Below are 15,062 nucleotides of genomic sequence, written 5' to 3' on the forward strand. Positions count from 1 at the left end.
AGAATGCTTACCAGCACCATTGTTTGTGCATCACCTTGTTTCTCACATGTCCTGTCACTCCCTCCGTTTTCTTTTATATAGGCTTCCAGGCATGCAGAGAAGTTGCTAACTTGGACAATTTAGTAGACACATTCAGGAGTTACACTTATGCTGAATCCACAAAAAAGACTTATCAGACTTATTTGAACTCTTACAAAAAATTTTGTGCACTTGTTAATATTTCTTTAGTACCTTTAAGTAAAGAGAATCTAGCCAGATACATTGCATTGTTGTCACAAAAATTGTGCTTTAATTCTATCAGTAATTATATATCAATAATTAAACTTTTACATTTGGAGGCAGGTCAACCTCCACCAATAGATTCTCATTACATTCATACTGTTTTGCAGGGGGCTAAACGGGTATTGGGTACAATGGTTAAAAGAAAACTCCCTATCACACCTCAACTGTTAAGAAAGATTTTAACAACCCTTGATCTTCAAAATCAAAATCATATTAGTTTTTGGGCAGCATGCTTAGTTGCCTTTTTCTCCTTTTTTTAGAAAGTCCAATTTATTTGTCCCCACTTTAGCTGAATTTGATGCGGGTAAGCACCTCAGTAGACAAGACATTGTTTTTCAGCCTAGCGGCACTTTGCTTCGCATACGAAAGTCAAAGACAATACAATTTGCCAACAGATTGTTGAAAATTCCACTTCCCAGAATCCCTAATTCCTCTCTTTGTCCTTCACAGGCACTGCTGGTACATGTTAAAATGATACCTGCTGTCAGCTGTCCATCCCCCGCCTTCTTGTACATATCTAAGGGGACAACAGTTCCTTTAACATATTCCACTTTTCTTCAAATGCTAAAGCATTCTTTATCACAGCTAGAATTGGACACCAGTGGCTACTCTGGTCATAGCTTTCGCAGGGGTGGTGCTACATTCGCTTTGGAATGTGGGGTTTCGTCAGACCTCATCCAGGATCAGGGGGATTGGAAAAGTGAGGCATACAAAGGTTACTTAGACCCTTCCTTTTCTCATAAACAGCAAGTCATGAATGCCTTTGCATCCGCCCTAAGTCAAAAGTGTCCTTCTGATGCATAAACCTAAATTACTACTTTTTCACAGGTCTGGGATTATTTTGGAGTACCACAGTTTTTCAATTTGATTTTGCTTTCTTTGTAAATATCTTTATTGCGTATTGATATGCAAAGAAAATATTAAACTGTGATTCTTCTCCCAAACCTGTGTTTGTTCAATTTGTACTTAATACAATAACCAGTTAGCTTATGTCTTGGTCCCGCTACTTAACTCTGATTAGTGTAAATCAAGTGCCTACCTGCATTGTAACTCTTCAGCATTAGGTGTGGGCACCAAAGGGATAGCAACCTGGTTATTGGTACCACTGGCCTTAATATGCAACATCAAATAAGGGAGGATCTGGGTGGGACAAGTTTTTGTGGATTAATGGAACTATTTTATATAAATAGATTATTAAGATACAATACGTTTTGGAATGCTGTACACATGTTATGAAGGGGCCTTGACCTGTAAGATTATTATCCAATCAGCAAGGGGGTTTCCCAGTCACTTCTGCATGTGCTTCTCGTTTACTAATTGTTTTGCGAGATCATACTAATTAACCAATGAGATTGCTCATTAAGTTTGAATTAACCAATCAGCGCTTGTTAGCAGAGCTTTTGTTTTAAACGCGCAATCATAATTATTCTTAAAGCAACGCTTGCTTGTAGCAGTCATTTTATAATTTTCGGGAAAATATTTTTTTCCCACCCACCACTCCCTAGTGGAGTTTTATTGATATTTGCTATATTCATATGTATATTACAGATATTGTTGCACTTGTAGAATCTATGCATTCTTTATATTGTTTAATTAGTAGAGTAGTAATGTTTCAAAGAATTCACAGTTTTTATGTACTTCTTGTATGGAGTACCACAGTTTTTCAATTTGATTTTGCTTTCTTTGTAAATATCTTTATTGCGTATTGATATGCAAAGAAAATATTAAACTGTGATTCTTCTCCCAAACCTGTGTTTGTTCAATTTGAACTTAATACAATAACCAGTTAGCTTATGTCTTGGTCCCGCTACTTAACTCTGATTAGTGTAAATCAAGTGCCTACCTGCATTGTAACTCTTCAGCATTAGGTGTGGGCACCAAAGGGATAGCAACCTGGTTATTGGTACCACTGGCCTTAATATGCAACATCAAATAAGGGAGGATCTGGGTGGGACAAGTTTTTGTGGATTAATGTGGGTGATAAAGTTGTTATATTTGATATCGAAGGAAATCTTGTAGAAGACGAAATTATAGCATGGCTTCATCGATTACGGACAGGTCATTTCACATTTTTTAAAGTAGTCCATGACTTTGGCGAAATCAAATTGACACCTGACTATATTTTATTTGTTGCAGAAGACAGAAAACCGCAGCATGCCTCAACAGTTAGACCAGGAGATAAACTTAGCGTTTCAAATACTTCACATGACAGTAAAACGGTTTCTATGGCAACTGTTTTATCAATACAGACAGTAAATGGAACGGGAGTCTACGCTCCACTGACGTCCAATGGCCGCCTCCTAGTGGACAATAAGGATGTCAGTTGTTACAGTACTCTGAATCCACCACAGATCATGGGAAGGGATTTAATGTCATCACATTATCTTGCACATGTGGCTTTCCTACCACTAAGGATGGCTTTTAAATTTGGTTTGGACATCAATAAATATGAATATGATGACGGAACTGGGATTCATGGTTACGCAAGATGGTTAATGAAGTTATATTGGAATTAGTTGTGTCATCTTAGGTAGGGATAACATGCTTAAATGACATTTTGCATTAAAAAAAAATAATATAATATTCCATTATGAGTGTAATAAAGTGCCTTACTTCGTATTCTCTTTAAAAATATTATACTCAAATATTTTATCATAATGACAATGTTTTACAGGATAATTTAATGAGCTTGAAAATGAAAACATTCATTCATTAATTAACTGTTCACATGAATTAGTGAAAAAGTACTACTTAAAATTTGCACTCTATCGGGGAAAGTGCTATAAACTGACAAAATCAAATGATATCAATAAACGGAATTTCTACTTCCCTTTTCATTTTCTTATGATAGATAGAACACATAAAGTTGACCGGAGTCCGGATAGAGACAATAGAGTATCAAATGTCATCAGCAATACAATTCGATTTGACCATTTGCAATATTTTGTTAGTGTTTGTATGTTAAACATCTGTGCCTGAGTGTATATAGTTTCACTTGTAGCGTGGTTTGGTGTTTGTTGCATTGTTGTTTTTTCAGTAGCATGTATCGTTCGCCATTTCAGAATGTTATTTATTCTTAGTATAGTTCATAAAAGCATATCAAACATCTTCATTTATTAACATCAAAACGGGGTAATCTCATAAGGTTAAATATAGTGAAAACTCAACAAATGACGGCACATCATTCTCCTTTTGGTTACGTTCAGAGCGTATATTACAGTTTTGTTTCCACAATGATTTTTGACGAAATATTTTACACAAGTTTTTTTTCACCTAAAAATATTGAATATGTAATAAAAAATACACATCTGTGTGCTATCTTGAGAGATGGATGAACGCGTTTTAATATATTAACTAAAAATGTAATCGGTTTCTCCGATATTTCAACCAATTTGATAGACCTATTTTACTTCTGAGAATGTCTTATTTTCTCTTTTACACGAAACGCGCGCCTGGCTTAAATACCAATTTTTATCCTGGTATCTATGATGAGTTTATTTACATAATTATGATATAAATTTTTGCAACTATTTTTGGAAATAATTCATTTTTCATATTTTTAGATAAAAACCGGAATTTTGTGTGGTATATTTATCTAATTTAACAACTTACCATCGGTGATTTCATAAAAATTAGTATTTGTAATCTTCATACATTATCAAGCCTTATGTCATTAAAAAGTAGGAGTCTTTTTTAATTTTAGGATTAAAATCAGTCGAAAAATGTACCTTTATTCAAATTGCCGCAGTTGTGAGTCTCAAAAATAAAATTTTCGTTATTGTCATTATCTACCATGTAAATGTATTGTATGCTCTAAAAGTACTTACTTTCTTCCATGGTTTAAAAAAATCCTTTCGACAGAAACATCCAGTTTTGCATGTTTACTGTAGAGCGAAACACATTTAAGACTTTAAATATTTTACTGTCTTAATGAAATATTTTTTAAGAATAAACTATAAAATTGAGAATGGAAATGGGGAATGTGTCAAAGAGACAACAACCCGACCAAATAAAAAAACAACAGCAGAAGGTCACCAACAGGTCTTCAATGTAGCGAGAAATTCCCGCACCCGGAGGCGTCCTTCAGCAGGCCCCTAAAAAATATATACTAGTTCAGTGATAATGAACGCCATACTAATTTCCAAATTGTACACAAGAAACTAAAATTAAAATAATACAAGACTAACAAAGGCCAGAGGCTCCTGACTTGGGACAGGCGCAAAAATGCGGCGGGGTTAAACATGTTTGTGAGATCTAAACCCTCCCCCTATACCTCTAACCAATGTAGAAAAGTAAACGCATAACAATACGCACATTAAAATTCAGTTGAAGAGAAGTCCGAGTCTGATGTCAGAAGATGTAACCAAAGAAAATAAACAAAATGACATAATACATAAATAACAACAGACTACTAGCAGTTAACTGACATGCCAGCTCCAGACTTCAATTAAACTGACTGAAAGATTATGATTTCATCATATGAACATCAGGCACAATCCTTTCCGTTAGGGGTTTAGTGTCATACCATCATAACATATATGAAAAGAACATAACCCGTGTCATGCCAACAACTGTTTTTAGAATAAATGTGTTTAGTTCCGACGCAAAGACCTTATCAGTGACTCAATATTTACGCCAAAATATGCAATCTTTAATGAATTGACAACAGTATCGTAATTATATCCCTTCTTAATAAGTCTATTCAAAGGTTTCGTAAGTTTCTGAGGTGAATACTGACACCTTTGTGCTTTATAAAGAATATTTCCATAAAAAATTGGATGTGAAATACCTGAACATATAAGAAGTCTGCATGTTGAGCTATATTTACGAATGATGTCTTTATACCGATGATAAAATTTAGTAAATGTTTTGACTAGTTTGTGATATCGAAAACCCTGGTGTAATATTTTTTCAGTAATACATAAATTTCTCTCGTTAAAATCTAAAACATTGTTACATACACGAGCGAATCGTACAAGTTGAGATATATAAACACCGTAAGATGGTGACAAGGGAACGTCACCATCTAAAAACGGATAATTAACGATAGGAAATGAAAAATCATCCCTTTTATCATAAATTTTAGTATTCAGCTTTCCGTTAGTGATATAGATATCAAGATCGAGGAAAGGGCAGTGGTCATTGTTAGTATTAGCTTTATTTAAAGTAAGTTCAGCAGGATAAATTTCATTAATATACATACTGAAGTCGTCATTATTGAGAGCCAAAATATCATCCAAATATCTAAAAGTATTATTAAATTTGTTTATCAGATGTTGTTTTGATGGGTCTTTGCTTATTTTTGTCATAAATTGTAACTCATACCAATACAAAAAGAGGTCCGCAATAAGTGGTGCACAGTTAGTCCCCATTGGAATTCCGATAATCTGACGATATACGGAATCCCCAAAAGCGAACAAAAAAGTTATCTAGTAAATATTCAAGGGCATATACAGTTTCAAAGCATGTCCAATTAACATAGTTTTTTTGTTTATTGCTACTAAAAAATGACCTAAAAGAGTTTGAACATATATATTCACATTCTGATTTTTTGAATGCCCATTTAATTAGGTGTGTGAATTTTTTCTTAATGAGAATGTGAGGCAATGTGGTATATAGGGAAGAAAAATCAAAACTTTGAACAGATTCAAAATCACCAATATAAGCATGCAATTTATCAAGTACTTCCAACGAGTTCTTGACACTCCAAAAGTAATTTATTCCACTATTTTCGAAGGCCTTATTTGAACAATTTATTATAAGGTTTTTAATTGTACCAAGTGTGCTGGTAAGAAGAATAGACAATTTAGTAGTTGAACAATGGCTTGAAGACGAAATAAATCTATATTTGTAAGGGGTTTTGTGTAGCTTCGGAAGCCAATACATAGTTGGAACTTTCATTGTATTTGGCTCTGCTTGTAAAGCGGTGGCTAAAAGTTTATGTTTGTTACAGATTTCGTTTTCTGAAAATGGAGTCAGTTTGAATGTTGGTGAATTGGTGATTTCCTTTTTCAGAACCTCAATGTAAAATTTACGTCAAACAATAATAATATTATTAGCAGCTTTATCGGCCGGGACAAAAACAAATTCCTTGGCTAGTTCTTTTAGTTTATGTTTGATACGAGAAATAGGTTTATTGTGGTTATTGTTAATAGTAAAATGTTCTTTAAAATGTTGAATACGTATATCAACTATCTTCATTACTGAATTAAAAAAAGAGTCCAAAGATTTTTTGTCAGCTTTTTCCCGTTTTATCCATTTCATACAGTAAGTATGGAGTGAGTCGTGGATGATATTACGACACTCATTCCAATTGATAATTGACGGGGGACGATATTTAGGTCCTTTACTGAGGAATGATTTTAACTTTCGGTCTTGAACGATGTTAAGATCTCCTGTTATAACATGGGAAAAGGGTCAATAAATATATTCGGAATTACTGCAATTACATGAAGTAGGTGTATTTTCACTGATATTAACATCTTTACACAATTGACTATAATTAAACACGAATTTCCGGTTAGATTTCTTGTAAATATAACAAATAAGAGGTAGCTCAGTATTGTCAAAATATCCAGGAATTTGTTCTTTAACAGAATGGTCGTTAAATATACCGGCAATATTTACAAAATCAAAGCCTTTATTGACATACTTAATTTTAATACAAATGTTTTTTATGATCTTCAGGGCGATCAATTTTGGGAAATTATTTAGAATAACAATATGCCATAATAATTTGAACAATTTCATATTTAGGACTGCTATATGAAATTGTGTTGCAATCCTCCAAAATTTTATTTAACTTATTAACCGGTAACGAACAGAGTTTTGTTAACAGATAATGTCTGCCGTTGTTTTTTGAATAGAAATTAGGTCCGAAATATTGGTATGATTGGCCCGAAATTTTCTTTGATTGCGATTTGTTCTACGACCGTGAGAACGGTTTTTACGAACAGTTTTAAAAAATATATAGATTGATACTAATGCATCTAGTATAACTTCGGTCTTTTAAGTAAGTTCGTGTTGCTCAATATTTTTTTCGTGGTGTGTTTGTTGACTTATTTTTCTTATTGTCGTTTCTTTCCCAATGGCATTGTCTTTTTTCTTTGACATTTTTTCATATAGGTATAAAACCTTCAGTTGGTATTATCCACCTTTTTTTGAATGACAAACACGTGATGCTTAGTATCCGAAAGCCTAAAACTATTACCATTAATGTGAAAAGCAAAAACATAATTGTCTTTTGCCTGAAAACAGACATTTTATTTGGGTTTATGAATAAAAGAAAATCATAATTATATTAATTTAGCCATTAAAATGTTTTGCATATGAGAACAAGTATAAAATTGAGAATGGAAATGGGGAATTTATCAAAGAGACAACAGCCCGACCATAGAAAAAAACAACAGCAGAAGGTCACCAACAGGTCTTCAATAAGTATAGTTTGAATAAGTATATTTAAATATATTTTGCTGGTTTTTAATGTTGATTGCAGGAAAAATAAGTCATAGCTTAATAATTAACTAAAAGTCAAGGAAAGACACACAACAAACAGACTAAGAAAATATCAGCAAAAGACAACCAACACACCAATCACACGACAAAAATATCCTTTCAATATGTAGAGAGTAATATAAGAGCTCTGAAAGGGTAAACAGAGTCTGCACTTTTAGTAGCACTTTCAGGATTTTGTTTATGAAAAGGAATATGATCAACCATAGTCATCGGTGAAAAAAATATTTAGTGACGATAAAACCGGATAGCTTTTATGAAACTTTCTAAAATCTTACTTAACATTTAAAAATAGAAAGAGATGTCGGAATAGGATCATTCGCGATTCCGTAGTCAGATAATTTCAACATATTGATTTTTTAATAAAGTTGCAAATATCATTTGTTGTGCTAAATATAACTTTGGAGATTCATTTGTTATGAATTATTTATGTGTTATTTGTTTCAGAACTGGTGATATATATTGACTTGGTTAATTGTACTGCCTTTCATACAAAAAGACGGTCTGGGAACAGCAACTATTACTATTTATAGTGATACACATGAATGTAGATTACCATTATATTTAAAACAGAAACTGTTTAAACCAACAAGTGTTATCTCCAAGTTTGTTAGTGTGTTTGCATATTAAAGTTATTATTCCTTTTTATAAAGGCGTTTCATATTATCAAATATTTCATTTATTTGAGATCTAATCTAGGTACCGGTTGATGAGATGAAAGCTTTTAGAAAGAGGTCAGCAAAGATACCAGGTTTATTGTTTAGTGCGCTAAAAAAGGAAAAGCTTGAAAGCATTTCAAATACAAAGATAAAGATTTGGTTGTCGTTGATAAAAAAAGATTAGAATTTTCTTACTTTCTATTTTGAACGAAATTTTCTTGCATCATATTTGAGCAAAACATTACAATGCGAAAAAATACTTTTACATTATAATTGTGATTGCTTTAGGGCATACGATACAGTTTCGAGCCAATAATGGTTTTTTTTTACCATAATTGGCGTAAAGCTATTTTTCATCTTATATTCTAATATTTTATAAAATATATATTTTCATTTGCTATTTCAATAGATAAAAAGGGTCGAATTTTAGACATTTTTAAAAACATTGTTTTTATGTTTCATTTATCTCGTTTGGATAGATACATAGATTACTTTTTTTTATTTTTTTTATTTCAACAGATAAACACCAGCATATTTTTGCAAAAACTTTATGGAAATCTTCTTTACATAAATATGCTCTTTATATGTACAACAATTCTTTGGAAATAATTATTTTGAACCAAGTTTCAGGATTTTAGGGAAAAAACGGCATTTCTTGCGGTATATCTATCAAATTAAAAAAAAAACATTTTTGACTTTTTTTTTTATTTGAATTGGTTTAAATAATCATCATAGGTAATCAAACCCAATGTCGTTTTGGAAAACAGGGTCCATGCTCTCGTTTTCAAATAAAATCAGTTTTAAGGTAGATACGGGTCTTCCTCCATCTGGATTTAGAAATACCAGAAAACAAGGTCTAGATCTTTGATAAAATGTGCAAATGTTTAGAGTAGTAGGTAATTCATGTGTAAGAACTCCCACTTCGATATAGAAAAAGACATGTTTCATCATATATTTATGGTTGTATTTTACAAAAAAAAAAACAGAAAACTTTTGTTTTTGATATTTTTTTTCCAACTTTGACACATAAAGGGAGGCAACTTAAATGCAAAGCAGATAATTCAGATTAATGTACTTTTACAATAGAATGTGTAGCAAAAAAACGGGTAGGGTGACCACATTATTTGTCTTTCTTAACTGATAGCATTCTATTAAAGCCATCCTCTCATATGTTATCTCAAAAGTCTATGGTGTATAGATTACGTTTTATTGCAGAAAATGGGGGTTTCCATGCATAATCTATACACAATTTATCAATTTTGAACACCGTGTATCGTGAAAATAAGCCCGGTAACCTTTTTTTTTTTTTTTTTTTTTGAAAACATGACATAAACTACATTTTGGCAAATTTTTTAAAAATTCTATGGATTATAATTTAGATAGCCTATTTACTTAATAATAAAGAACAGGCGAAAATCACATGTTACGTTCGAAACGTCATTACCTCCTCTATAAATGTATCGTAGGCCCTTAAGTTGTAAAAGAAGTTTATTTGGTTATGAAAGCAGGTTTAATCCACCATTGTTTACGTAAGAAAATGTCTCTACCAAGTCAGGAATATGACAGTTGTTGTCGATTTGTTTGATGTGATTAAGCTTTTGATTTTGACATTAAAGGAGGGACAGTCCGTATTAAATTTCCTTAGGAGTTCATTTTTTTTATGATTTTAACCTTTTTTCAAGCTACGTTAGAACAAAAATACAAAAATCGGCCAGCATCACTTCTTCTTATTTAATTATTTTCTATTTTGTAAATACATTATATCTGCAGGATGTAACAAAGTTTTAAACCGGTTACTTACTTTCATGTTCTGTAATTAAATATTAGTAAACTCCGAACTGATGGTTTTAGCCGTATTTTGCTAATTTAAAAAAATAAAAGTTTTGATGCTTTTCAACTTCATAATTCTTTTATGCTTTTAAACCCACCGATTCAAGCACGACAGATCAGTCTTATCTTGAGGAAACGTGTGAACTATAATTTGCCAAGAAAATAAAAAATAAATTGTCTAAATTTCTCAAACTGTTTGTATTCATATAAGCTTAATATTTGCACTAAAATACGTAATAAAACATAATTAAACAAATAAAGATGAATGTTGGAAATCAAAACACAGTTATCTTAAAATTATATGTTAATTGTACATCATTTCTTTGAAGATTTTTTTCACTTCCAACATTCCATTTAGCGTCATTGTTATATGCTGCATTGTTTTTTGCAATTGTTTATGATCTTCCGAAACGTGTGCATTCTTACTACATCTTTTATATAAGCTTTGGATTGCAACTATTTTGGCCACGAGCATCACTGAAGAGACATGTATTGTCGAAATGCGCATATGGTGCAATAAAATTGGTACCGTTAATTTTATTACTATCGAATAAATACAAAGTCATTCTGATTCTGCGGTTTTGATATAGAAGGAAAGCAGTGTTTCCGTATTTGGTCATTTAATGAGATTTCAATAACGACCGGGTTCCAGTCTATGACGTTGCTACATGTATTAAACGTAAAAGTTATGTTCACTACGTCAAAGATTGACATATCGATAAAGATTATTTTTTCTATATTTTTACGATTTTAAATTGATTTAACTTGAAAACGAGTACTTGACTTACTTGACTTAACCGACTTCATCACATGTGAGACAAAGGGCGACCACAGTAGCTTTCCATCTTTTCCTGCCCTTGGTTATGTCCTTTCCATCGTTTTAATTGTTCTTCGATTTTTGTATTTATTTTAACATTTAATGTAGCATTTGAGTTGGATCTTCTACCACTAAGTTTTCGAGTTGTGTTGTAGAGAGATTTTATGCATCCTTTGCTACAGGCAATTTCTGCTTCTACTGATAGTTGTTTAACATAGTCTCTTTGTAATGGCAACAGTTCTTCTTTACTTCTTTGTCTTTCTCTCTATACAGATCTTGTGTTTGTCTTTTCTGTTGTCTTGTGGTGGCATTTAAGACTTTTTCTATGGCTTTTTCTCCTTTACTTGGACCCTTTTTTCAAATGCCGTTAGGTTTATTACGTTTCAGGATTATTTGTACCAATTTTAACTAAAAATTCAACATTGAAATTTGCTGAAATTTGATACATATACCGAATTTTAAAAACTTAACCTACGTTATTTTCGAAATTTTAGAATTTTATAGATTTACTTCATATTTAAGATAAAACATTTCCTGTACATATGTGTGAATATCAAACTACGTTAATTATAATAGATACCGTATATCAGCTAAACATTTCACCACGGGAACAGGCAGATTGTATAGTGTTAAATAAACTGCGACACATCTTGCTCTATTGAAGATGAATACCACCCTATACTCGAAAATCCGAGTAAAGTATTTATAAGGTTTTATGGGAAAATCAATTTGTATGCAAACTTGTCTAATTGCTTTCTGTCATAAATATTAAAGAATTAAATCATTGAGGTTTATATCTGAAATTAGCAAAAACCATAATACTTAATTGTAGTCATATAGTTTGTATTTCGTATTTTTTTTTTTATTATGTATACTTTTGTATTTCATGTACATTTTTATTGACATATTCTGTAACGTTTTGGTTAAAAGTCATATCATTGGTGCATATTTTATCATCATTACGTGTATGCATAATATAAACTGTATTGATTTTGGAATAAATACTATTTTTAAAGAATAGTGTAATGATCGTATCTCGTTTGTCACATGATATTCATAATATTCTATTAAAAATCATTTGAGGAAATAATTCACTTGACCGTGAAGTACAGGGCAAATATAAGTTCGATTCTGTAAATAGCAGGTAAGTACGCCTATACATAAGTGTTATTTACATTGTATATCCAAGGAGACGGAAAGTGGCATAAGTAAACACTAGGGTTAACAATAGTTTTATGGCATTCCGATAATATATAGAGATATATTTGTGAGTCGTCATGCGTTCAAGCATCAAAGTATATATTATAAATATAATGATGCAAAACAAGTCAATTGAGAATGTTCATAACACAATTTGAATGAAATAAAAGTGTATATTAGCCATGGTGTGATCAGTTCATTCGAAACTTATAAGTTTGAATGATATCTTTGCCCTCTCTCTATTAAGACTTTATGGTTACTGTTATTATAATACACATTTTTTCTTATAACGTCCTCTACAATAATTGAGTACATTCTAGTAAGACTCTTTTTGTTGTCTTATGATTTTTTTACTGCATCTGCATATACATTCACAAAGACTGATTACACCAACAATTGATTTAGTTTGTGGTAAAAAAATAATGTGTAAAACATTTTCTAAAAATCTTGATTTAAGTTGGGAAATTTGAAAATATTATTCGGATTTTACCTTAGAATTATGTAACGTTGGTTGAGACGCGCATTTCTATATTTTTTGTTAGTCCTCCGGTATTTTTTTTTATATAAAATATGAGACAATTTAATGCAGAAAACTAACGGCATAATTTATAACAAAACAAAAAATAAAAATAAATTAAATATGACATATATGAACTGACGAGAAACACTATTCTCCAGGGTCCTGACTTTGGACATGCACATAAAGAATGAGGCAAGGTTAACGTTGTTTGGCAAGAACAGATTCAAAGTACCAATCAAAGAGTACCCACAGTAACTGACAATTACTTTATAGCTAACCATTTAGTATAAAAACGTCATTCGGAGTCAGAAGCAAGACTTGTGAACAAAAGAGTAGAAAAAAAGTCGCGAACATGTAAAGTTTGATCTTTCCAATCGTCATTTTTCTCTCAACAAGTTTCAGGACAAAGGTAGAAAATCCCGAAATCGAAACTACAGCAAAGTCGACCAGAAATAGGTAATCGCGAAAAAGTAACCTCCAAAATTATAAAAATATTCTGTTTAAAATACCTGAATGAAATAGATTGGATTTGAAAAAGATAAAATATTAACATGTTCAAAAGAATTCTTTAAAAAAGACAATGTAATTCTTTATTATGAAACTATATTCCATGTTCAAATATTTGTTGTCAGAGTTTATTTGATAATTGCATGAAAAAAAACACAAGGTTAGTACATCTGCACAATAGTACATACACAGAATAATGACTCTCTATTGTTATAAAAAATCATAGTGTCTGAAAACAAATTGTAGAATTAGCTAACAAAGTCCTTATATTTGTATAAAGTTACATTCGTTTATAGTGGAAAATTATTTTATCGTTAAATAAGCTGCAATCAAAAATTGCTAGCTAGTTCCTCTCTGTGATTGATACTAGTTAACTCTGGTTAATTTCCCAATCAATCTGGTTAATTTTGCAATCAATCTTTCATGAAGGGGAGTTAAATAATTCGACTTTCATTTATAGTCTTTTTCAAAAATGATGAACGTTTCTTTATATTGGAAGGTACTCATTTAAACTTTTTTATGAAATTATATCCGTACATCAATGTTTTTGATACACCAATAACAAAAACTGAAATATATTGCATAAATACATTTTGTAATTATTCAAAATTATATCAGAAACCTATACTTAATTATAAAATAATGAACCTATTTAAGGAAGACATTACTTGCATCATTTTTTTTCCGAATCAGCAAATCATACAAAGGAATTAGACTCTTGCATACAAATGGCACATCAAAATAATTAACCAACTGTGCATTCGTGCTCCACCTTCGATGGCGATTCTAAATTATAAATATAACCAAATATAAAAAAAGAAGATGTGGTATGATTGAAACAACTATCCACAAAAGACCAAAATGACACAGACATTAACAACTATAGGTCATCGTACGGCCTTCAACAATTAGCAAAGCTCATACCGCATATTCAGCTATATCAGGCCCGATAAGACAATGTAAAATATTTCAAACGAGAAAACTAACGGCCTCATTTATGTAAAAAAAAATAAAGAAAAACAAATATGTAACACATAAACAAACGACAACCACTGAATTTACAGGCTCCTGACTTGGGACAGGCACATACATAAATAATGTGGCGGGTTTAAACATGTTAACAAGATCCTAACCCTCCCCTAACCTGGGGCAGTGGTATAACAGTACAACATAAGAACGAACTATAAAAATCAGTTGTAAAAGGGTTAACTCATCAGATGGACAGAAATACAAGTGAACGGGGCCGAGTACTTATACATCCAGACACAAAAAGACACAATGAACAGATTTGAGAGTACTTGCAGTTATTAAATTAACGGTACCAATTTTCTTGCACCAGATGCGCATTTCGACAATACATGTCTGTTCAGTGATGCTCGTGACAGCTAGTCCAAAGCCACTAACAACTAATGAAAAATATCATGCATCTAAGACTAAAAAGTTGTTAATCTATACGATAGTGAAGACTAATGAAAGCTAACCCGATGTAAAAAATAATTCTTTGAAATTATTTAAAACTTCCTCAGAAAAATGTTGGAGCCACTTGACTTTCATAGCTCAAAAGTAACATTTTTACACAATATTTTAATAAAGTAGATAAACATTATTTGCTTCTTAAATTGTCAGACGCAATGAAAATCGTATGCCTGCATCATCTTACCTAAATACAGATTGAATTAAGTCCTGAACATTTCGACATCTGTTTGTTTATTATTAGCAATACCGGTTTGTAAAC

This window comes from Mytilus trossulus, chromosome 3 (assembly GCF_036588685.1).
Source record: "Mytilus trossulus isolate FHL-02 chromosome 3, PNRI_Mtr1.1.1.hap1, whole genome shotgun sequence".
In the NCBI taxonomy this organism is placed as follows: Eukaryota; Metazoa; Mollusca; class Bivalvia; order Mytilida; family Mytilidae; genus Mytilus; species Mytilus trossulus.